The sequence below is a fragment of the Sipha flava genome, unplaced genomic scaffold (genome assembly GCF_003268045.1).
Source record: "Sipha flava isolate LNK unplaced genomic scaffold, YSA_version1 48_pilon_pilon, whole genome shotgun sequence".
NCBI classification, from domain to species: domain Eukaryota; kingdom Metazoa; phylum Arthropoda; class Insecta; order Hemiptera; family Aphididae; genus Sipha; species Sipha flava.
The window spans coordinates 3,554,113-3,560,954 of record NW_020273306.1 but is presented as its reverse complement, the minus strand read 5'-3'; positions in this window follow the sequence as shown (position 1 = coordinate 3,560,954).

Below are 6,842 nucleotides of genomic sequence, written 5' to 3'. Positions count from 1 at the left end.
CTTTCTTTTGGACCTTAAATCTCCTAAAATATGGAATAATTACAGACAAAAACCAGTCTTCAAATATAGTTGTATCGAACCAACTACATTTACACGGGGTCCTACGTGAGCGAACTCAACGCGAACGCGATGCGACGCGAAAATTACAAACAATTGCCTTCGCCGAAAGTGGCCTACGTGGTCAAACGCACTCAAAGCGCGAAGCGATGTGTTGCGGCGCGATGCGATCGCGATCAAATAGTTTGATATTTTCGCACGTATAGTCGCATCTGAACGTGTCGGAACATGTTTGAACGAGTAGTGACATATAATAATCCGACGATATTTTATATGACAACTTATTTTGTTTTATATTATTATTTTATGGACCATCACGAACAGTAGTCCAAAAATAATGTTGGTTTCATTTCTTTGTCGTAGATGGTGTTTCTTCATGAGTTTGTACTTAAGGTACGAATTTTCCATTAAAAACCCTTTTCGTACGTCCATGATCAATGTACTATTGAATGTACTAATTATTATGTAATTACTTTCTTGATGTGTTGGTTAAACAAGGTAAGGTTAAAAAAATTTTTAAATGACAAAACTGTGTTTGTAGTTTGTACGCGAGTGCCGACTTTCGACCGACTGATCGACCGCGGGTCGTCGCGGAAGATCGGTGGTGCACGTAGGACAATGTTACCGCATCGCGTCGCGCCACGTTGGATCGCTCGAGTTTTCGCGCGAAATGCGCCGCACCGCGTTCGCGTTGAGTTCGCTCACGTAGGAAAGTGCGTTAGAACGATTGTAGAGCGTTCCTTTTGGTCCATCTAAAGTCCATGAATTGTAAAGGTGGTCTGCTTTATACACAACATATATAGGTAGTACTACAACTGAAGCTGTTCCACTAAACATAACTGATGTGCTGGAATTTGATGTGTCGTTGATGTACTTAGCATGCTTAACACCACGACGTACAATAACTTTTTTCCGGCCTGGATCGCCACTCATGTTAGTTTCATTATAATTAATGAAGTTCTGGATTGACTCCCTCAAGTATTTTTTCAAGTTCATTAAAATATTGTTCTAAAGTATCATAACAAACAGTAACTCTTGCTCGTTTAACATTTTCTGATAAATGGACTGTTAAATTAGTTTTATGTCTAGACAAGAATGCTCTAGTCCAATCAGGGCCTGGTATATTGTCTTTGAATCTAGTCTCTACACGGCTATTGATATTTTATAACCGGTACCAGTTGAAGCGTGGTCACCCCGACCAATTTTGGATTCGGGACCTCGCTTAAACAAGCACATCATATATTATTTATCAAGTGACAACTCTTATAGCCGTTCACAAACTTTTACGATCACGGAAACCTTAGGAAATATTTTGTGTTATGTGAAACCTAATTATGTTTCTAACTTTAATTTTGCTGCAATTTTTTAATAATTTATTGAAAAATGAATACTTCAAAAAAAAGTTTTAATGATAGTTCATGATTATTGTTTATTACAATTACTACTTCACGGGTGGGTTTAATGGGGTGGCTAAGGGGGCATTAGCCCCCTCCTTGGGACTAAGTTATCTATTTTACAAAGCAAAGTATTATTATATGTTAATAATTATAATTAAATATCGTCAATGGTCATTGATGAATATGGTACCTATTTTTTATATTTTTTTTTATAAATAAATAGCCCACTTTTGTTATGAATTATATGTATTTACCTATATTTTAAAATGGTTTCAGATTAAAATTGATACCAATAGTGTAACTATTTAAACTTTGTCATTATTGTGAAAAAAATGACTTACTTATGAGGGACTCAAAAACATATTCTGTAATTTAAAATTTTATATAGATTTAAAAAGTCAACTAACTAAATTCTTAATCCTCCATTAGCCCCTCCCTTTGTTAGTGATAAAATTCGCCCCTGTACTACTCTTAATATTCACTTAAATGTTGCGGAACCTTTGAGATTGTCCCACGGAACACATTTTGGGAATCCCTGCTCTATTGTATCTTTCAACATTTTAAAATAAATAATATTTAATTAATCTTGATACATCTGTAATTTAGAATTAATACAAGTATATGCAAGTATATTGTATTTATATAAGTATATTTTGTATTTATAATAAATTATAAATTCTTAATTTACAATTACACATTATTAGGGTTGGGATTTTAATGTTCTTAAAAATCATGAAAAATTAACTTAAAAAAAGCAAAAATAACGGAAAAAACTCAAAAAGTGCATTAAAAAATGCCTTTAAAATTTTACAAAAATTACATTACATAAATATTTAAATAAATATTTTATTTTACTTTATATATTAAAAAATAAAAAATAATTATTTTTGTTACAATAAATCATGAGAGCGTGTCTCCTGTTGTTCCCCAATAAGTTTTTGTAGATACACATATTTTTTTCATGTTCTTCAATTTGTTTTCGTTGTATTTCATTACTAAGTTTTTCGCTTGATATATGTTGTTGTTTGGTAAAACGTTTTTCAACAGCAACTTTTACATTGCATACCTTCCATACTTTACACAACAACACTAATCTGTCGGTAGAATACTTTATAGTCTATAATTTTAAATTCAAAAACACCAAAAATTACTTAAAAACCCCTGAAATGCCCTAGAAAATGAGAAAAATTATCTTAAAATCAAAAATCGTCATAAAATGCAAAAAAAATACAAAATAAAATTTCTCATTCTAATTTAAAAATACCTAAAACATATTTGTATCAAAACGAGCATCGTACAGAAAGCTTCAGCAAAAAATGCAAAGTGCATTGAAATCCCAGCCCTACACATTATAAATATATTTATATATAGGTATATATATCTATATAGGGTATCCATAATAATGTTGATTAGGTAGATATGACTAAGTTGTACAATCAAATAAATCAGCTTTATTAAAATAGCTTTAGAAGTCAAATTTTAAAACTTATTTAAAAAAGGAATAAAAAAAGGAAAGGTTAAAAAATGGTAATGCACTACTCTCTTATTATTTTATCATCTAATTTAAAATGTTTACATCAACACATCGCTCATAATGTTATAATTATAAAAATACAAGTAATGTCACTAATGCTTTTAAATATTCTTAGAAACATAAAAAAATATATATTTTTTTTTATCTATAGGTTCGTCTTGTCGCTGCAGTAGAAAAATATGCGACTCAAAATTGTATGCTACAGTGACTAATGACTAGATATTATTATTTATGAAATATCTATGTAATGGCAAAATATTATCATAAGATATTTAAAAATTGTCATGATTCTTTTCATTTAATTTCTACTATATTTATTAACTTTTTAAAAATATTTCCCCACATAAATCCGACCCTGGTTGAACATGAAATATTTCAATCAATTGAAGACTCTTTTCTTACAATACATACATTTTTTTAAATTAATATGTAGGTATAAAATAAATTATTGAAATTCTGTAAAACCAGTGAATTGTATCGGCAATAAATACTAAATCTCTCAAATAAGGGTTATGCACCCTCTGCTTTATTTATTTATTTTTTTTTTTTAAAAAATCGGCAATACATCTATCATAACGCGTCACCTGGGCATGCCGTTAAGCAGTGCTTTAGGTTGTGAAAGGGTTAAACACCCCTTTAATTGCGCTATAGTCTATTAATCTATATTTATATTCTATATAAATGCAAATGTATATGTATATAAACAGTGCATGTAATTAATAAAACATGTACTCTGTTATTTATATTATAATGAAATAATCATTGTAAATATCCTTGACATAGGTATATATGCAGTGCGTTACTTAAGAGTTATTAGTTTTTACTAAAACGAGACTAGCATGTTATTATGTTTAATGTTACAATAATACGATCATACTGTTGGAAAAAAGCCTAAGGACAATAACGTATAATATTAATTATAATTACTTTATGAAGGCATTGTTGTCATCTCATTTTATACCTTGTGACGCTAATAATTAGCTACAATTATTGTAGGCATATATTATTAATCATGCAACATTGTAGTCTTAGTCTTATGTATAATGTAATACTTGTATATTAGTCATTTAGATTGAATAATATATTTTGAATGTTTTTTTATTATTTAAATAATGTTAAAGACAATAATTTGTACATAATATATAATGTTCGAATACTTCAAGCAGGTACACTAAAAACAAAGTTATTTGTTCCGATAATAACGTATTTGACCTCGGGCCTTATTTAAGAAAATTAAAAAAAAAAAATTGGTCAATTTGATATAAACAATCAAGTCATATTTTTTTAGGAAAACTCCAGTACTCTAAAAGTTCACAGTACAGTAATGTGTTGTGATCAAGGGTGGATTTAGATGGAGGTGACACTGCGTACCATTCGAATATTTTTTGTAGTTCTTCAACCAGCTAATCCATCAGTTAATAAGCGTGTTATTTCCACACTAATGCAGTAATTAGTAAAATAAACAATTTTGGTTTTTTTTGATAAATAGGAATATTAATAATTAAAATAGTATGTTAGTTGATTCCGGAAATGATTTTCACCACATTTAATAACCGTTGCAAAACGAGTCGACAATCGACACCACCAAAAAAATCGTAAATAAATAGTATATTGTTTGGAAACTTCAATATTATAATAATAATATAATAATACATTGTATAACGTTATGACACACAACTCGGCGCCTAGTAAGCGTACATTGTGGTGTAGTTAATAACCCTATACCAATTATTATGGGTAACCGCAAACAGTATGCATAGTTAAGTATACCCCTCGACTTCTACCGCAAGGGCTGTTCGAGCCGTGCGCGTGATATGAACATCTTTAATACTGACTATAGTAAATTCTGTATTCCAACAGATATTTATCGTAGGTGTTCGCTGGCTGCTATTTTTGTTCTATTGCGAGTTAGTTAAGTACGTTATAGTTAGGATAAAACTTGCATTTTTCATTATGTAAATCCATTATGAACTCTACAGTTACCGGTTGTCAGTACTGACACAAATAATATTGTATCATAATTATTAATAACGTTATTATAATTTGGAAAATTATATAATTTGAAACAATCCGAACAAAAGCATTTTAAACGTTACAAATATAATTTGAAAACAAAAAATATCGATGTACTTGTACATTAATATTTTATACAGGGTGTTCCTGAAATGGTTAAGAAAACTAGTATAAACGTACCCTCTGGAGCAGTAGCGGATCCAGGGGGTGATGCCTAGTGTTTTGATCCCCCAGACTGAAATATATTTGATATATTATATTACTTTACAGGAGTGTCATTTTGGGGGAAGAGTCAGGGTGAGCGATTGCACTCCTTACTTTTATAATAATTATACTCGTAATTGGACTGCGCCTTTCTAAAATAATGCATGATTATTAATACTCGTACGATTAATATTAAATTATAATTTAATTTTTATATTGAAATTTATAAATATTGGTGTATTGTCAATCATGATTATAACTTTAAATTACATTGGTTTGAAACGAATATCATGCTATCAATTAATTGAGTAAACAATATATTGATATAATAGATATTATCTACCCATTGCTAAATCATGGAATAATTTAATTAATTATTAATAGTTAAATTGTTATATAATAAATAATTAATAGTTTACTATTTTTTACCTTTTTACTGCATTATTTTAGTTAAAAAATTGTACATTTTTAATTAATAATAAACATTTTAAATGTCATAATTAATTTTTAAAGGGCATATTTGCATACATTTTCCAGTATTTTTAAGGTCATAAATATCCTAACCTTAATAATGACAGTTCATCAGTATAATTTATGCAGCCATGAGGGACGTTAATTTTTAGAAATACTCTTATGCACATTAGTATTTATTTTTATGATCAATGGTGTTACTTTTTTTAAAATTTGATAATAATTGTTAATATTCATTCAGAATAATAATTGTTGAAGTCCTTTGGATCTGAAATTTGTACCTCGTTTAAAACAGTTACCATGTGTACTGCTTCCGCTTAGAAATTCATTCTTTCACCCATCGTTTTCGTTTTTTTAAAACTCGTTTTTTTGGAACGGATGGAATATATAATTTTTAAGCATGTTTTTTGCTGATAACTCATGTTCAATAGTAATTATTTTATTAAAATAAATAAAAATAGAAAATAAATGTAGATGAACACAATCAAACACAGATAAACTAAAATAATTACTGTGTATTAACATATTGAGTGTTGTCACTAATTTGTACTGATCATCATTTGAGGACTACTGTCAATTATATTGATCATGTGAGGGCCGCTTAACAATAATCTTATTATTTAATTAATTTTAGTAAAACAATTTTTTTTCGTGTAGATAACTCGATAGTATCTATTTATGATTTTTTTATCTTTCTTAAGTTTTTTAATTATAACTTTTTATTTGAATGTAAATATTACTATAACGCAATCATTACATTATTATTAAAATACCTAGTTTAAATTATATAATTTTATTTTAAAGTCAGCGTATTATATGCGTACAATATCCATTTATTTTAAAGAATTTGATTTTGTATTTATATTTTATAGAGTTGAATTAGTATTTTTTTTTTTATGTCTAGTCGAGTTCAGTCGAGTTTTAATTATTTCAAGTGGAGCTGAGTTCAAAATTCGAGTACACGAAAAAATGTCATAGTTACCAATCTCTATTAAATGTCGTTATCATAATAATAAATTATCAAAATATAATAATATATTGTTATTAATTCAAACTGTCAACCTTCCTGATATTCTCTACCGATTATATTTAAATCCCAGTTTTTTCTATAATTTTAACGTTAATTTTTAAATAAATTAATTAAATAAACTTAAGTACAAATATTT